The sequence below is a fragment of the Poecilia mexicana genome, unplaced genomic scaffold, assembly GCF_051168715.1.
Source record: "Poecilia mexicana isolate PSO_F unplaced genomic scaffold, ASM5116871v1 scaffold_23, whole genome shotgun sequence".
Lineage (NCBI taxonomy): Eukaryota > Metazoa > Chordata > Actinopteri > Cyprinodontiformes > Poeciliidae > Poecilia > Poecilia mexicana.
In genome coordinates this window covers 14,089,972-14,109,850 of record NW_028263392.1, presented here as the reverse complement: position 1 = coordinate 14,109,850, position 19,879 = coordinate 14,089,972, and the positions used below count along the sequence as shown (strand labels likewise).

The following is a 19,879-nucleotide window of genomic DNA, read 5'->3' as shown; positions in this document are numbered from 1 at the left end:
GTCATGTAACAAAGTCAAGACCAAAGTTGAACCTATTGGGTTACATGCAAAATGCAAATTAGTTTTTTTTTTTTTGGTCCATGTTCCTGCACTTTTGCCATTTTCAACTCCTTGCTCTGGCAGAGTAAGATAAAACAAGACAGCATTTGTTTTTATTTAATGATATATTTTTTAAGGTACTATAAAATGAGAATTCAAAATGATTTCGTCACCTATTGTTTTGCATCTTTAGAGAATTTTTTGATGAGAAACTCTCCTAGTTCAGTCAAATCACTGTTACTTTTTCTCTCTTTGACCAGCAGATGACGCTAAAGTCTCATCTAAGAGCTGTTGCTATGTTCAAAATTGGATATCTTTCTATCATACATATAAATATATTATGCATCTTCTGTTACTAGCTGACATATTTTGCATTGTAGCACTTATTTGGAAACAGTGAGTCAGTAAAAGCTGTAGTTTGGTGACCATGAAGTCTGGTGACATATTTGGTATCTCAGTGTGAAATCCCAGGACAGCTCTCAGTTTAGCCTCTTTTTTTTACTTTGAAACAAGCAGACATCCCACAAAGGGAATGAAAATCCATCTTCACTTTGTGTTTCTTCAGATGTCTTAGCGTGTCAAGGCCACACCAGTCTTAATCCTTTGCGTAGAGCCATAAGCTAACCCTGCTCAAAACATAACAAAAAGTGAATGAAATAGTGTTCCCCATGAGGCATTCGCATGAAGATGTAAAAGAATAAAAACTAAGCTAGAGAAATATTTTAAACAGAAACAATACCACGATAAAACTGATTTTGATAAATTTAATATATATTTTTTTTATTTAGTGTTTTGATTCAGAATTTCCCTTCAAACAGAGTTGATTATTCTTAATGGTCTCCTCCCTCACGGTAAACAAGGAGAGGAAAGTCATACTCCACGCAGCCGTCATAGAAACATCGCCCTTGGCAACCAGCTGAGGTCTTTGCATGCGCGGTACAAGATCTGGCAGCTTGAATCCCCCATTTACAAACCTATTATCATGAAAGGCCTGTTTATGTGTGTGTGCTGCTGTCCTGGGAATTAATTAACCTTCACACACAGATGCGCACATATACCACATAAGGGTGTAATATCCACGCATAAACAAATGCATGTTTACTCAAAATACACACATCAGGTAGCGCGCAGACCAAGGTGGGAACAAGTTGGGGAAGATAAGACGGATCATTTGAATTTTAAATAGACAAGAAAACACAAAGAGTATCTAAAAGGGATTACAAATTAACTTTCAGGTTTAGCTAACACTCACTCGATTTGCTTGACGTATTTAGATGCTGCAAAGGAATCGAATAATTTACATAAAGGCTCCTATGGAGACTGGAAAGGGTCTTAAATTTGATATGGAGGCTTCATTTGGTCCAGTAGAAGGATGATGAGATTTTGTACTTAAACTTTTGTTGAGATCACTTGAAACTTCAGTCTGGAAAAGTATGGTGTCTTAACATGAAAAATGTGTGGAGACCCCATTAGCCTTTCCCAATACAGATCCTCAAAGCTCAAAGCAGTAACTCTTTATACTTTAAAAATGGATTCTTGCAGTAGATTATGATCAGTAAAAGATGTTACTGGTAGAAAATAAGGCACTCCATCTGCATCTTGAGTTTAAATATGCATTCAGATGCTGCTTTTATCTTTACTTTTTACCTTGATATGATTTTAAACTATTTACAGCTAATCACACTCCATTATTTGCAGAATTCTTTTGTGGAACTGAACTCCAAAATATTCATATTTTTTTTATCATAGAACATATCTAAAATATTCAACTGTGTGTATTCCTTCATGTGTATTAATGCATATTAATTGTATATTTGGTGTTTGAACTACTAAAATCAAGATTCAAATGAAACTAGAGAGATTTGTTTTCACACCAATTGCTCATTAGAGTTCATTATATAATCCTAGCAAATGTATTCCATGCTAAAGTCATCCAAATTTGACTTTAGCCAGCCTATAACTGTTGATGGAACAATCTTTAGCAGCAGTCTGTTCAGTATATATCAATATTTATAATACTGAAGAATCACATCCTCACTTTTTTCTTGTTTGAAAATAAATAAGAGCTGTCAGGGTTCACAATAAATAACTTTTCACTTGTGTTTAGATCAGATCTGACCTTAGTAACCTTTACCACTGACTCTGACCCACCTGAGAAATAAACCACACACACATATACACACACACTCCAACCCACAGAGCCGTTCAACCGTGACTCGTGCAGTCAGTTCCAGCAAGATCATTACATTAGATGCAAATCCGGTGCACTACACTTGATGGATAGTGGTGGTTGATGCTACATGGATAAACCCAATCGACAGGTTACGGCAGAGTGCTCAAGCATGCAGTTTGATAGAGTGTCTTACGGCCCATTCTCAGATTACATGTCTGCTCCTGACAGGAAGACATCCATTCATAGGAATGTGGAAGAGGCCAAATGCAACTGCGATGCCATGGGGTTTTTCTCGACATGGAGGATCTCCAAGCCTTTGGGATTTGAGGTATTCAGACTATTTGAAGTGTAAATAAACAATCCTGGCTCTGCAGCTTGCTGATACAGACCCTACTGTCTGGAAGCCAAGACACAAAAAACTCCTGCTTTAAAAGAAAGCGGGCATGGAGGGGAGAGCAATGAGTCATGCCAGTCTGACTCAGGATCTCCCAGAAGACAATGTCTGCTGCTCTGAATTTTTTTCTCTCCGTTTATTTCTTACTTCTTCTAGGGCATACAGACACATTCTGGATCTATAGAGCCTTAGACATTCAATTATTTCAAAACTGTCTATCTGAAGCAAGTTTAAGGGAGACCTAATTTGAGTTAAACTATAACTCTTGTTACTTTAAAGAGAATAAAACTTTATAGAGGGTTAAAATAGTCAGTTTGTTAATACTGCTGCTAAAACTAGCAGTGATACGATATTTTTCTAGATATACTGTGATAAAACCTCACTAAGGCTTCAGCTGTGTAAGATCATTTTTAACAGGTCTCTGAATCTTCCCATGTGCATTACATTATACATTGTAGAAAAACATATGCAATCACCAACAATTATTGGATTGTGATTATACCAGTGATTATTTACTGCTGTGAACATAATAGAGGTTTTTGCAACATTTCTCCATGAAGCAGTATCTTTGAGTCAGTGATTAAGCAACAATCTCCAGAATGTAACTGGAGTGGACTGCAATCAGTGTACATCAAACATAATGAGTACAAACAGCAATTAATCACCTTCACAATCTGCAATTATTTCCATGGAACATCCACCATCAATTATGCATTTACTTGTCTCAGTGTTTGCTCTGTTTTGAGCAACCATCAGCCTGTTTAATCAGTCAAGACACTATAGTATGACACTGACAGCTGTTGAGGATCATTCATATACTGATATATCGGTGGAGCCAACCCTAGCATTCAACAGGCGAGAGGCAGGGCACATCACAGGAACAATACAGACACCATGAGTGAGTGAAATGAGTGAGGATGCCGTGTTATAAATAATTTAAAAAAATCATCACAATATTTCACAATTAAAAGGATACTTTCAGCAGCCACTCTTCTCAGTGTGTGCTTTAAGGCTTCTGTCATGCCACCACACCTGCAAATATACAAAACCTTAAAAGCCTCTTCATTAAAGCGCTTTAGAACATCTACGTGTGGTCAACTTACTATAAAACACATTAAAAAAATACAGCCTTCTTTTCATTTGGACTTTTACATTTACTAGAAACTGTACTTTCTTATTTATTAATCCTGCATTTCAATGGACCATATACCTGCGCAATTTGACGTTCCAAGAATAAATTCGCTTTATGGAAACACGCCATTTTCGAAATACTCTTGCTTTTTTGATTAAAAAAAAGTTTTTGCTCTAGGACGAAATGATGTTTCTAGCCGTATCTATTTAGCAAAACTACAACGGAAACACTTTTTTCACGTCATACAAGTCACATGATCAACAACCGGATGTTGCCTTAGCGCAAACCACGAAGAAGAAGACAACAGGAAGTAGTTGGAGGGTCTTGGCGCTGCATGCTTTTAATGATTTATCAGCGAACAAACCTATTCACGGCTGCTTTTAATCGCGTCTCCTATTTATTATAACATTTTTTTTTTAGATTAGCGGAATATTAGCAAAGTTTTGTGCACATTTGTAATAGAAACACAGATATTGACTGTCTGTCAGAACCCAGTCTTCTTGGTTCTGTAGCTTCCCATTTCCCCCACAGCTGCGGTCCATTAGTAATCATCTACCTGTTTTGCATTCCAGTAATTAACGTTCCCAGCCTCTCTGTTCGTTCCCTTGTCAGGCCCTGCCTCTTACTTCAAGCATCTCCAGAACTTGCCGATGTAATAATCACCCATGGTTCTGAGTTTTCTGTGGATTTGTTGCTGCTGCGCTTTAACTCACACTGGTAAGTTTTGTTTTATCAAATTAAAATCAAAATTGCCTCTCTGCAGTTTGGTCTTCATCTGACCTAAATGTCGAAACAAAACTGAGCCAAATTTATGTATTTGAGGGTATTTTTTCCTTATTTGGTCTTGGGCTCCATATTAAAAAAAATAAGTAATGTAAATGTATTTCGTGAATGTTTGGCTGTCCCCAAATTACATGTTTATGTTGTTAGAAATTGACGATTCATTTGGCTTCTTTAACAACTTATTAAGAAACTGTTACGTCAAATATACAACATGAGTAAAGATGGGTCTAGTTGCACTTTACTGCTTTTACTAAATGTTGTCAGTCTTTAAAGTATTTCTCATAAGACTACTTAATTACTCTACAAGAGCATTTTAAAAGCAACTATGAACCCACAGTGACTATTTCATTGCAGCACAATAAATGGCACATTCACCAGATAATTGATTTAGTCTAAGGGAAGCAGTAATGGTAATGTATTAACCTACATTGTAATAAAATGTGGGGAGCTGCAACATAGTCATTAAAACTGGCTCAAAGCGTAAGCAGTGTGTTTAGAGAGGGAAGGTAAAGGTTAGGAAACCAAGAAATCCAAAGTTCATGCTTTTATTTTTTGTGAAGCTGAAATTGGTGGAAACAATCTAGTTACCCATTCTGGGGATTTACTATATATATTCTAAATTAACTGTACATGGGTTAAGGCATTATACTGGGTTCTACCCCCTTATCTATCCTGCCTTTTAACAATTAAACATGGAAGTTTAATGTTCTGCAATTTGTTGTTCTTACATTATGAACTGAACTGGGCAAGAATGTTTTTAGATTTTAAGCTCCAACTTCAAATCCTTGACGCGTTAAAGTTTCAAAAAATGTGTTATTATTGCAGTCTATGTTGTCTGTGGACGAGTCTTTTCTGTGTGAAAACCTGCAGAAAAAACATTTTTTTGATTTTCAAAACTATGTGCGATTATGTTTTTTTTCTCTGAATGTCATAAAAAGATTCAATTTGTCCCTCTTCCATTTCTTTTCAGTGTGTGAATGTGAACATTTTGTTGAATCTGTTTGTAAAAGGAACAAAAATAGAATCGTTATCCTTCCAACTAAAATCAAAAATTTTAATTAAATTTTTGCTGTATTATCTGCGTGTTAGCTGCATGTGCCGAGTTGGACTGACTCATTTTGGATTTCCACTTAGGTCACATGTAGAAAAACTGTCTACTAGTTTAAAACAAATATTGCTGTAATCTAAATTCAGCAAAAATAATGACATGAAACTACAAGTCAAGCAGTAACTTTCTCTAGCCAGAACACAAACCATCATCTTTAGATTGAAAACCTAAAAGTTATTTTCAATAGCTGCTATTTAGCATCATTATGAGCACTCTCTCACTTGCTGTATTGATATTAGAATAAAAAGAGGATGTTGAGAACATATCGAGCTCTTCTATGAGATTCAAATGGTGTTTTATAACTGAACCTCATCAAAGTCATTGGTTGTGTATTTCTGCATCCTGTCTTCCTCAAACACAGATCAATATTCCCAACCTCAGCCCTCCATCCTCACATCCATTCCCCTCCAGGCTTTGTATTCCTCTCATCTTGCATAGGCCAACTCATCAGTGGACAGCTTGTTGAGGAACCTGCTGGATAGGCCGAGATGGCAGGAATGCAGCTGCACCGAGAGTCTGATGGGTGATTGACTGTGGCACTTTATTACCTAAAGGGGCGTGCTCTGCTCGTCTCTGTATGCTCAATCAATGTAAATCTGTCCAGCTCGGGAATTTATGTCCCCCATGATGAAGTGCTTTTCTTCTCTGCTCTGCATTAATTTGTCAGGGCTATGATGTAGTCAGTGACACCATTTTCTCTCATCAAGAAGTGAGACATAAGTCATTCCAAATTACTTTGTCCAGTGTTTCTGTTGCCAATTGTTGTGCTTGGGAGGTCTAACGCTGATCTTATTATGCCTTTCAAAATCACTCGATTGATGCACACATACTTCCCCACACACGGGTGAAATTAATCTCTGTTTTATGTTGGTTCATAAATCCATCGCCATGCTGTGCCAAGTTACTCTACTCCACAAAATCCTGGCTGGCAAAAATCTGTAGAAAAAAATGCAGTTGCTAGGATACAGCATCTCCCTGCCCACCGGGTACCTGGACTGTCCATTGTAAAAATGTGAGTGTGTGTAGTAACTTGACAGATTTGGTTTAATTTCATGTGCTGAAACCCACCTGGTGTTCAATGTGTTAATTTAACAGCTTGTTATTTTCCTTTTAATGGTTTTCCAAAAAAGACTGTGGAACATTGAGTGGAGGGACCCAACATGGAGACACTAGAGCAAGTTCTGTCTAGAGTCTCCTTTAAGTGAAATGTGATCAGAAACATTTCCTTGGAAATGATCTTTGCTGACTGGTTGATGTAGAAGATGAGCAGTGCTGCTGCTGTACCTATAATCAGACTAAAGCTGAAGTTTGAGCTGTAGTAACCGGTGTGTGTTAAACATGCATCTAGATTATTCCTGCAATCAGTGGAGTATTTTCCATCAGTTTTCAAAAGAGAAGGAGTTGAGGAGGAGTTTTCAATTATTTATGCTTTTCATTTTAATTCTGGTCATTTTTCTACATGGAAAAGAAACATGAAACGTTCAAAATTAACCATAAAATGTAGGTTGAGCAATGCTACCTAAGGATTTTGTGAACGTAAGGGCATTTATATCACTATAAATAATTGATTAGAGCATGCTATGAGTTGCCATACTCTTGTAGCTGTTTTGTTTTGAGAAAGTTAAGGTTGTAATTGAAGCAACAACTGAAATCGTGCATGTTTGTTTCTTTCTTTGTGTCAATAAAAGCCCGCAGAGGAACTCTACATTCTGATTGGGATTTTTCCAACCACTGGGGAAGAAACAAGATGAAAAAGATTAAAGGCACAGCTGAGAGAGGATCAGGTACGACTGTACATTAAAATAAACATCAAATTTAATGATTTATGTAATAATTCAAAAATGTATGATAGCATCATCTCCTTTTTTCCCTGACATGTCCTCAAGCTACAAAAAAATCTGCCAATTAAAAATAGCCAAATACACAATAAATGTGCAGTCTGCTATTTGAAAGCACAGAAAATGCCAGATCAATATCTAATTTAATTGTGTGATGTTTTTTTTTTTTTACCTCTGTACCAATGGAGTTAATGAAGCATCTAAATATTAGTTTAAATAATCCTTCTTCATAACATTTTTCCAATCTTTGAAAGGTGAACATGCAGCTATGGTTGGCTTATGCTTTTAAAAGCATCATTGGTTTAAGAAATAAGGTGGATCTTTTCACCTCAGGACTCTGAAGGCATCACCTATTTTGTTGACTAATCTGGCTGATGATTATCTGCGAGAACTCGTAGAGCATTGTTTTTTTTTCCTCAAATTTTAGTTGATATTTTACTATTAAAAAATAAAATTGAACAAGGTGGATGTCGCAGAAAATCAGTTTATCAGGTTGATCAGATTTTTTTGTTCCTCTGTGGTGACCGTGCTCCCTTCATGTCTTCACCCCTCCTGTGGTCAACAGCAGTTTCACAGCCTCAGTTTCTGTTTGAACAGTGAGGCTGCCTGTTATTCTGTTGATGATCTCTGCAGAATGAACTGTATAAAAGTTTTCCTGCAATCAGAACAGTTTAAAGTGATCTTGCCTGAAGAAAGTGTGGGCAGAGGGAGGAGACGCATGTGGGCAGTTAATGTTGAATTCAGTAAGTGACCCCTTGAGTCATTCCTTGCCCATAAAGAACCAAGAGTAGCCTTCCTTTGCAATTTGCAGGCAATTATAATGATGTCACGCCTGAGATGAAGCAGTGATTTAATTACTTTATACTCTGAAATGTGGGCAAAAACTAAACAATGCCACATGTGAATAAACTATGTACAAGATAAAGATTTGATATATATTTTGAGTGGCTTCTATATCATATTGCAGATACATGGACAGCATATTTACATTCTGATGTAGTTTGCAAGCTGTCAGATTTGGTGAGCTCAGAAACAGACATGTTTCATTATTAAGATGAAATCAGTTTCCCTGCAGAAGAGACATCATCACTTCTTTTTACTAACATGCTATTAATATCAGGTGATCAGTGGGATGAGAGAAATTGGTCTTTACGTCAAACATGACGTTGTTCTTTGTTTTCCCCTCACGAACAGAGTCAAGGCAAATATATTTATTCTGGTTTAGAAGATAAACTACTTGCTGTAGTGTGAGCATTTCTCTGGTAGATCTTTTCAGCTTGAAAAAGGCTCAGCAGGAAAATAGTGAGTCAGTCCTTGAATGTTGTTTCTATATATGATGTGTAATCTAAAGGGAGGATAGTGATCTGTGAAAGGAAGGTGACACTCAAGTGTGAATGTGTGATAGACTTGGAGGATGAGGAAGCATCATTTGTATTCATGTGTTATCCTTATTTAAGCACATTACCTCATGCTACTTGTTTCTGTGTGCTAGGAACAAGTTTACGACACTAGATTTAAGACGTTAAGCTGATTTTGTTGCTCAAGAATAACTGCACAAACTTTTTGTTATTTTAGTTATTAGGTTCAATTGGATTTCTATAAAAAGTAAATGGTGAAAAAACAAATCAAAATTGAGTAAATGAAGATGTAAGTGAGTTGAGAGGAACTTGACTAATTGTAACATGCTGTTACACTCTTTAATATGAAAGTGTAAATGTTTCAGTTCCCCACCATAATATAATGAGATCAGCCCTGCAGACGGCTGAGATCCTTCCTCAGCAGCCTTTAACCACACAGATCAGTGACGGTCGACCATCCGTCACTGATCCGTTTCAGATCGATGGCAGTGTTGAACGCTGTCTTCCTGACCAACGTCCTGCCAGTGCTCTCATTACTGAAAATATTCACAACACATTTAAAATGTGAACAGGAATTTCATTATTTAATATTAAACCAAATGGCCTGCTTTACTTTTGTTTATATAATTTTTTAAAAAACGAAATACAACCTCATAACATAAACAAAAATAGCTTTTTGTTTGTGATGATTTACAATAATTTGCCAGTACATTCAGCGTCGGTTTGCCAAAAGGCAGCAACTTTGTGTGATCAGCAAAGTTATGGAGATTATAGAATAAAACGCAACAATTACTTCATGTTCAATTTCAAATCTCCTTCAATCAACTCTTCTGTTATTATGGGATGGACACATTTTGTGTCCTTGTAAAAACTGTTAAAATGCTTGTTCAACCTTATTGATAACTAAATCATACACAGGAATGAAAGAGAATATATTTTAGATTGAAGATATTTTTATTTGACCTCCATTGATTCTCTTCCAGAGGTATCTATGAAGATACTCAGAACAGCAGCAAGTCATGAATAAACCATTGGGCAGCAAGGCATGGGAAGAAAATTGAAACGAGGACTCGGATATCTACAGGTGAGCAGAAACCTCTAGATCTTCTTCTATGGTACGCTCACAGAAGACTGAGCACAGGATAAAGACCACCATGTTTCGTTCTGGTTTCTTCAGTGGGATCAGCTGGTTGAATCGTTTCCTCTGGGACTGAATTTGTCTTTTCACTCATTCTTATGCGCTAGATGTTTTTTTTTTTTTATTGGTGAGACTGAATTGTTCTGCTGGCAGCTTTATGCTGATAGATTGTCAGTCACATTTGTTGCAACAGCCGACCTTTGCTGCTATGCTGGTTTTAATGAGAAGGAAGTCGAGTTTTAGCTCATTTGTTTCCACATGATGAGCTGTGATCTCATCATCTTCTTGTTGGTTTGATGTGCAAACCAACTAGAAAATAAAAAAATTTAAGACATGAATCCTTCAAACAGATGCTTATTTAGATTAGCTTAAGCATTGAAACTAAATATTTTTTTGGTAATATAGGTTGCACTTAAAACATTTTAGAACTGCTTAAAAACGTGGCATTTTTTGGGGGCTGTTTATAAATTCAATATAAAACGTGCAGAGAGTAAGAGACCATGTCACTTTTTGCCAAATGTCCACATCTATTGTGAGCATGTGAGCAGTTTACTAACAAGTTGCTGATAGCAGCTCACTAAACGGTTCACATTCTCATTAAAAACAGATTTTCTGATAGTCGCACTCCTAATGTAATGAATTTTGTAATTAAGTCATTACTCAGTATTTTTCCTTAGATTTTTTTTCCACTTCCTAATGCTTTCACTTGGCTTATTTCAATGATTTATGTCTTGACCCTTCTTTGAAAACTGTTCTCAATTGTCCCTTAGAAAAATAAAGAGACTCAATTTCAGAGGTTCAATTAGAAAACGCCTTTCATCAGAATGCTGCTCAGCGTGCGCAGTCATGTACTGGAAATCCTGTTGAGTACATTTTGTTTGTTAGCAAAGCTTTCTATCAAGCTCTCTTTTGCCACCCAGTTTCAACTAGAACTACAGCCTTTACTGCACAGATGTAGCATAACACGTCTCTCCTTTCTCTATAGTTTAGCTTCCTAATGACCAGCCAAGCGTTGGTACTTGTTGTATGTTTAGACATTTTTTAGGGGGAGTTTCCAATTATCCTATAAGTATTCAGCTCTTGCAACCATGTCTCTAAATTATTAATGCTTTCTGCCTGTTTGGCCCCTCAGCAAAGCTTAGGCCCAGGAAATGTAAAGAAAACCACCTTCAGGAAGAAATGATACAACACTGCAGAATGGTAGTGGTTCTAAAATAAAAATCAATTGTATATCAGCCGAATTTGGATCGTCTTTCTGAATAAAAAATTATACATTACTCAGAAATGTACCAACTTTAGAAGGACAAAATATTTCTTCCATATCATATTTCCATTCAGAAGCAGACATTTCTTCATTGGTTGTTGCCATAGCAAAGCGGGATAAGGATCTTCCTCCTCAGTTGGTTCACAGGTGAGAGCAGGTCACCTGCAGGGCTTTTGGTGGTTGATTAAAACTTGGCTTCTTTAGCCACAGTTGTCCTAATTCCTCATCTTATTGCAGGTATAACCTCAGAGTCTTTATGTATCAACAAGCCCAATCTGAGGCCAAAGATTACATGTTGTCTGATAAATGGTGAAACAGGAAACGGCTCCGGAAGTTAATAATTTCCTTGTTGAAGCTTCAAAAGGACATGTCCTTTAATGTGTGATTATTATAAAAGACAAGCTAGATAAGTTATTTAAAAATATACAGATTACTATGACTGAATACTAAAACGTACAGCTTTACTGCAGCTGCCAATTTCATACCTGACATACAAAAGTGTTGTGCATTTTTATTCAGCCCCATTTACTATGATTACCCTAAATAAAATCCAGCAAAACTATCTATATGCTTTTTTTCTAGAAAAGCTAAAACACTTGATGATGATGTGTTTATAAAGTACAAAGTGACACTGAATATTTAAAATCTTGAAAGAAGTGCAGTTTGGACAGAGATGCAAGCTTTGCTTTGCAAGTATCGCAGCCAGGCGGAGCAACCAGTTGCTTCTGCAGCTCAGCTGAGTTGTTCCACTGGCAGCACATTAGCTGCTCAACTGCTCAGCGGAGAGGCATTGTGAAGCTACATTAAGAGCGAATAAATGGTCCATTTCATGAGGGAGCTCCAAAATGTGTGAAAGCAACATGTAGAGCAGGAAGACTACATGCTCCAGCTGCCCCGACTTAGTAGAAAATTGCCACACTCTACCTTTCTTTTAAACAGCCCAACTGTTAAATGTGGAAGAATGAGGGGAAGAGTAGCGATACACGGCTTTCCTTCAGTGTGTCCAGACAGATCGGGTGGGACGCTCGCACTGCGCAGGATCTGTATGTGTGACCCGAGTGTGAGTCATGCGCAGCCATCACCGCTTAGCAGCGCGGCTGCCGTGGTTGCATCGCTGCCATCTGTTTCTTTACACTTCCATTTCCAAAATAAGCAAAGCCCCTACTCTGAAGCCTTCTGTAATCCCTCCTCGTTTTACTGTATACATATTAATCAGCGGGTTGTTTCGGGGGAGAAGGGGGAACGCCAGTGAGAGACGACTGTATTTGTGGATTGGGTGTTTGGGTGGCGGCTCGTGGATGTGAACAGCAGCAGGTTCCAGGGATGTGTTAAGCATGAGAAAGAGAGGCTGTGTTGCCCTTTTCTGCAGCGCGCTCCCTCTACCTATAACCCAGGCTTCATTAGCAGCTGTCTGTCAGCAAGGCCGCTGGATGGTTGCCTGGCAACTGGGACCTCATTCGGCCAATCAGGACCGGATGCAACAGGACTTCTCTCCTTGACACATAAAAGAGAGAAACAGACTTGTGCTCCACTTCAACTGATTTCGCTTCAGCGCTATTCTCTTCAAGGGCAAAAAGAGACGCCGAGTCCTACAGCAGAGCAGGGGACTCGGTCGATATGAGCGAGCTGCCGGGAGAACTTTCCCCTCTGAGTTGGCTCTCGTAACCTTCAAGAAACGACCTGCCCTGTCCCAAACGGAGCACAGAAAGATGTGGAGCCACCTGCTGTTCTAATCACCAAAGGAATGGGAAATGCAAGGCAAACCGGCAAGAAGAGGCTGCAGGTTGTTTGAAACCCAGGTGGAGATTCGCCGTCCAGCAGGACAACAGTCCAAAACGCACAGCGAACCACAATGTGATGGTTTAGCTCAGAGTTGTGCAAATATGAGCCAAAATCAGCAACTGAAAGTACTTAAATTTTAAAATGTATTTAGGTTAATCTTTGTTATATTTTTGTACATTTTAATGAAACAAAAGATTTTTTGTTCTAAAAAGGGACATTCTAATATGTTTTTCTTAAGACATGCATTCATTTTCCTAAATTGTTCTCAGGAAAGGGAAATATTTGTCGTTTGGTTTCTGATTGACATTCCGGTATTAAACACATTTAATGACAAAGTGAGCCGAAGTCTGGTTTTTCATTAACAGATATTTGTGGTTCTGTTTACTTCAAAATTAAAATAAAAGCAAAATAACTTTAAGATGTTAAGAGATCAGACAGTCGATGCGTAAAATTATTGCAGTTTGGCGATGCCTGGTTTGGGTGAAAACATCGACAGATTTGTTCTCTTTGCTCTGACTCACTGTAGGTGTTTCTCTTGATTCTTTTTCAACTTTGCTCAAATCTTTCTCGATGCATCTATTCCCAGCGTGTTGCTCCGCTCCTTCTATGATGCATTTAGGACGTGAACAGTCGCTTTGCTGCATGAACAAATGTTCCAGTGTTCCAAGCGCTGCAGCATTAAAAATAGATTAGAGTTTGAACAGAAATGCGGTGGCATAAAAGACTGTAATTGCTCCTGGCAAACGCTACGCCGTGCCAGGAGGCCGCTGTTATCTCAAAGCTCCTTCAGTGTCTCTGCACTTCAAGCAGGAGCTGCGTCTTCTGATGCCGGGAAACACAATTCTTCTTCCTCCATCTTGTTAATCTGGCAGGAAAACAAAAGCTTGATTCCAGATGATCATCACTTCTGACGTAACTTGGTCCTTAAAAATAGAAGGAACATCAGTAGTATAAGATGGTTGAACTTCTGAAAGCATCTAGTGCTCAGTGTTGCCTCTATTCAGTACCTCAGGATTAATGAAACATTTTCTAATCGCAATAAAAAACGTTTCTGAACATGGTGTGATCCACATTTGACACCCTAGGAAAGAGTTTAAGTCTCTAAGTGAATTCATCCTTATTTACTGAAATTTTAAGCCTCTTTTTTCTTATAGAAAAAGTTCATTCTTTAATTTGACTATGGTAAAATTATTTAACACTCAGCTAAACATAGTTGCCTTAAAATACTTTATTCTGCATGATTGTGGTTAAAATAACAAGGAAGTACCTCCATTAGCTCATTACATTAAAAAAAGTGGAGTTTTATGTTGAATGGTATTCTAACCCGGAGCTCCAGCAAAACAACACAAGATGTGCTAGTTTAGCATTTACTTTAATTCGCGCTTGTGATGAGGATTATAATTAACCGTGAAATAAAATAAAAAGTTGCAACTAAATTCTGAATTATGTTGGCTCAATTGGGAATTTTACGCTCCAGATTCCTGAAGAGTCTTTTGAATTCCTAACCCCGTTTTCCTTGACGACAATCCTGAAAAACTGTCTGGAGAAAAAAAAAGGAATACATCCAAACCAAATTAGATTAACAAACTAAATTATCTAGAATAATATGCTGTAATTTGAATTACAGCAGGTTTTAATTCTAGGGACAAAGAGTCTTTGAATAAGCATCACAGTACAGATCGGAGGAGGAGGAGGAGGAACTCCAGCCACCTGTAATTCCTCTAAGTTTTGTCTTTCTGCTGCATCTCGCCACGCTGCCAAAACTCACATCGTTTATCAGTGTATCAAGCAGCGTGAGCTTGGCAGCCTGCTTTACTTTGGATTCCACACAGTCGCAGGTTTAAAAGAGTCGGAGCGATAGTGAGCCTCTGGCAGCCCTCGCACTGTAACAGACTGCTGCTGATGTGTGTTCAGGTTTCTATTTTCTGGGAGGGCCAAATACTAAGGATGGGTTTCAAACCCCTGCAGGAGCAGCGCCGGGCGGCATATAGACAGAGGTGATGGGCTGTCAAATAGTGATGTCGGCAAAGACACGAAAACAAAGGAGAACGCGTGCTATCAGATGCTGGAAATGTCAGGCTTGCGATGCACACTTGCTTTGATCGTCAGTGAAACAACCAGGAGAAGCGGAGCGGCCCGTTAAACAACACTTCCACGTGTCTGCCTGGGTGTGATGGGAGCAGCTTCCCGGCTGCCACATCCGACTGGTTGTTTAAGCTTCTTAAACGGCCTTACGAAGCTCCTCTGTTTATGTAGTCACATTCACAAAGTCTGTTTAATTACGCTGTTCCCTCTCATTTTCTCATTTCTGTCCCTGTGCTTCATTCTCAGCTCCCCCAGCTGCTCTACATCAAGTTAATTAGTCACACCTGTTGTTTGTGCAGTAATTACTTCCTCCTGGTTTGTGTGTAAACCCTCCATCTTCTCTCTCTCCCTCAGGTCCTCCTTTTCCCATGCCTTTTTAAATTTATGCCTTTCCTGGTTGTCTTCAGTTTGCATTGCCATTATCAAAAAGCATCTTTTTCCCCCGTTTGCTTTAAAAAATAAAAAAAGTCAGCCAAACGTTTTTGGCTGTGTTTTGTTAATAGCTTGAATATACTCAAACTGATGAGTATCCATAAACATGGAAGTCTTACTACAGATTATAAATGAATGGATGGATGTCTGGACCAAAATTGGGAAAGGCTCACAAATTATTTAGACTTGTAAGAATGTAAAGTTCCACAATTGGCCTGTATAGGTAATTATTACCCGCTGCCTCCTCGATAGACTGTTTTTAGTTTACTGATATTGGCATGATGAAGGGCGTGGAGTGTGGACCGTGTCTCCTATTTAAAGATCTGGTTTCATGAGTTCCACTTTATTCCTTTGATCGCTGCTGTTTGACCCGAGCTCATTTTCGCATCGTTTTCAGAGATAACAGTCAAATGAGTCGTCGCACCAAACTGAGGTTTCCACCTTGGCCTGCACAGCCATCTTGGTGGAAAGAAAAGTCAATATATGTGACTCGTTTGCTTCAAGGCGTTCAGATATGAAAGCCTTTTCATATTCATCACTTGGCCACGTTACACCCATTCATATGCAGAGGCTTACACACACTCCTCTGGGGAAATTAATATGGAACGACTCAGCGATATGGGAGTGTAGTAGCAGTCAGACACATGGTGGGTCAATATAGTGGGTGGGATGCAATACGAGCGGTAATCTGCATTATAACCAGGCGAGTGTATCACATTGTGGTCATTGTAATGGCTATGAGGAATGAGCTCTGTTCATCTATGAATAATGAAATGATAATGAACAAAATGCTCTGCATTAAACTGTCACAAACAATGAAGGATGCTCCTCTGCAAAGAGGATCAAGTACAGTGCATGTTTTTACAAATACAGTATTTCTTTCCTTGAAACGTGGAGCATTTTAACGCATCGTACTGTAGTGGTTTTACTAATTTGTCAGGTAAAACACAACCCAGAGACAGAAAAACGAGGCAGAACATAAAGTTTATATTAATTTAGTTTCATTTGGAGAGAAATTTGAGAGGAACCAATTGAAATTTGTCTTATCTCAAAATACAGCGGATTTTTTCCAAAAGACGGCAGAGCAGAACATGCACAAAGGATTCAGCACCACGGACAGTGACATCGAGGTCTGGACAGTCTCCAATCATTTAGAGCCTCTGACTGCTGCTGCTGACACTTGAAGAAGTCATAAAGTTAGGATACAAACTGTTCAAGCTAAAGATTGAAGCGGCGGTGATAAAATAAATCTGAGAGAATTCAACCACTGGGACGAAGAATTGATTTGTAGAGATTCTCAACAAGACAGTAAGAGGGAGCTTCCTCCTCGTTTTTCTGGTGCGTTTCCTCGTTTACATCACATCTTAACAGTATATTTATCAAACATGTTTTGCATCGACAGTACATGCGTAATGTGTGGTGTGCATGTCCACCGTTTGCTGCAGTTCCTTTAAGGCACATCTGAGGTCTGAATTTTGACCTCAACTTATTTGAAAAAAATACCTCAAGCTCAAATTGCTGCTCAAACATTTCCATCTCTTGCCACAGATTCTCAAACGGATTTGTGTCTTTGATGTAAAACATTCCACTGCAGGTTCTGATGGAAGGTGAACTCAGTTTTTGTCGCAATTCATATTTTTATGGGGCTACTTTCTGTTCTGTCGCACATAAAACATGTAATAACAATAACACTGAAGTTCTTTGGTTGCAATGCGACAAACAGTGAAAATGTCCTAGGGACACGAGTGTACTTGTGAGGCATTATTGTATCTGCGTTGAACTCGACATCAGATTCTCACCTTACCATTCACACCAGGAAATTATAAGGAGAAAAACCGGGCTTTGTGTCAATATTTGAGAAGAAGAAATATCTCCACATCAGTTCTAGCCTAAGAATCTTGACAAAGATGCAGTCGTAATGAAATTCTATTTATTTGGATGTGTGGGAGGGTGTGCTGTTTGGCCTTTTGCTCGCTCCGTCTTCATTGGAAATTTCAGCTGACAGCCAAGCAGAAATAGACATATCAAAGCACATCGTTCATCAGAAGAATCTGAAGCCGAGTATTAAAGAGAAGCCAGACAGAAAGATCACACACACTGGTGTTGTGCTATCAGTTACCGTACTGTATGAGTGAATGTAGCGTTTATGCTCTGCTCTCCGTAAATCTCTGCTATGCGGATCAACACAATACGGATCTCTGTGACATTCAAAACCACTTGAAGATCTTTAATAATTGATGAGCTGAAAAGTGGATTATTATTTTTTTTCAGCTCTGAAACGGTCACAAGGCAGCGTGCTCCCAGGGGTCACGGTTATGCAGATTCACCATTTCTATTTTTAGAGAATAAAAATCTAAATTAAAATATCACATATATATATATATAAAAAAAAAAATTCCCCTCTCACCCTCTGTGGGTGGTCTCTTTCATCCTCTGAGCTCGGGTCCTCTACCAGAGGCCTGGGAGCTTGAGGGTTCTGCGCAGTATCTTGGCTGTGCCTAGAACTGCACATTTCTGGACTGAGATGTCTGATGTTGTTCCTGGGATCTGTTTGAGCCACTGCTCCAGTTTGGGGGTGACTGCCCCGAGGGCCCCTATGACCACAGGCACCACTGTGGTCTTCACCTTCCAGGCCTTCTCCAGTTCCTCTCTGAGGCCCTGGTATTTCTCCAGTTTCTCATGCTCCTTTTTCCTGATGTTGTGGTCACTTGGTATTGCTACATCCACCACAACGGCTTTCCTCTGTTCTTTATCCACCACCACAATGTCTGGTTGGTTCGCCATTACCATCTTGTCTGTCTGGATCTGGAAGTCCCACATGATCTTAGCTCAGTCATTCTCCACCACCTTTGGGGGTGTTCCCCACTTTGACCTCGGGGCTTCCAGTCCATATTCGGCACAGATGTTTCTGTACACTATGCCCGCCACTTGGTTATGTCGTTCCATGTATGCTTTCCCTGCCAGCATCTTGCACCCTGCTGTTATGTGCTGGACTGTCTCAGAGGCCTCCTTGCACAACCTACACCTTGGGTCTTGTCTGGTGTGGTAGATCTGAGCCTCTATTGCTCTGGTGTTTAGTGCCTGTTCCTGGGCGGCCAGGATGAGGGCCTCTGTGCTGTCCTTGAGTCCAGCTTTCTCCAGCCATTGGTAGGATTTCCTGATATCAGCCACTTCAGTTATTTGTCGGTGGTACATCCCATGTAGGGGCTTGTCTTCCCATGATGGTTCCTCCAGCACCTCGTCCTCTGTTCCCCATTGTCTGAGACATTCACTGAGCACATCGTCCATTGAGGCTTTGTCCTTGATGTATTTATGGATCTTGGATGTTTCATCCTGGACAGTGGCTCTCACACTCACTAGTCCTCTGCCTCCTTCCTTACGGCTTGTGTACAGTCTCAGGGTGCTGGATTTGGGGTGGAACCCTCCATGCATGGTTAGCAGCTTCCGAGTCTTAACGTCCGTGGCCTTTATCTCTTCCATTGGCCAGCTAATTATTCCGGCAGGGTATCTGATTACTGGTAAGGCATAGCTGTTTATTGCACGGATCTTGTTCTTGCCATTGAGCTGGCTTCTCAGGACTTGCCTTATTCGTTGGAGGTATTTGGCTGTGGCTCCTTTCCTTGTGACCTCATCGAGGTTGCCATTTGCTTGTGGTATTCCCAGGTACTTGTAGCTGTGCTCTATGTCTGCTATTGTTCCCTCTGGGAGTGAGACCCCTTCTGTGTGGATGACCTTCCCTCTCTTTGTAACCATCCGGCCACACTTCTCTAGTCCGAATGACATCCCAATGTCAGTGCTGTAGATCCTGGTGGTGTGGATCAGTGAGTCGATGTCTCGCTCGTTCTTGGCGTACAGCTTGATGTCATCCATGTAGAGGAGGTGACTGATTGTGGCCCCATTCTTGAGTCGGTATCCGTAGCCAGACTCAAGAATCCGTATATATATATGTATATATATATATATATATATATATATATATATATATATATATAATGCATTCTCTCAATCATGTTTGTTGTTCACGGTATTTCATGAAGTCGATTCTTAAAAGGTTTGTTTGTACTTTGCATACAAACTGAGTCATATTTTTAGTCATCAAACCTTGGGGGAAGAAATCGGCTCTTAATGCCAAGACTGAGTATAGACTCATCAGTCGGTGACATTTCAGCGTTTTATTGCCCGCAGGCCAGAACCAGGGAGTGACTCAGATTTGCTGTCTAGGTTTTTATCTTTAGACTTTGCAATAATTCGCTCTGGCAGTATACACACAATAAACAGATGGTTGGAAATTAAGAGATGGATATTGTTTCTTTTAGTGGTGTTTGCCTGTTTTGAATGTGTGAGATCTGCTGC

The 19,879-nt window shown here is 39.3% G+C and overlaps 1 long non-coding RNA gene across 4 annotated transcripts; it reads left to right on the top strand.

Moving 5' to 3' along the window:
- The first annotated feature begins 4,031 nt into the window (after positions 1–4,031).
- On the top strand, positions 4,032–13,346 carry LOC106906025 (uncharacterized). Of its 4 annotated transcripts, XR_015762203.1 has the most exons (5): positions 4,032–4,455; positions 5,991–6,152; positions 7,318–7,413; positions 9,809–9,909; positions 12,167–13,346. It is a non-coding gene; the product is annotated as an uncharacterized LOC106906025 (long non-coding RNA). The 4 variants fall into 4 exon arrangements; XR_015762202.1 differs by lacking the exon at positions 12,167–13,346 and having other exon boundaries at positions 9,809–10,773; XR_001415280.2 differs by lacking the exons at positions 5,991–6,152; positions 12,167–13,346 and having other exon boundaries at positions 4,035–4,455; positions 9,809–10,773.
- Positions 13,347–19,879: the final 6,533 nt, after the last annotated feature.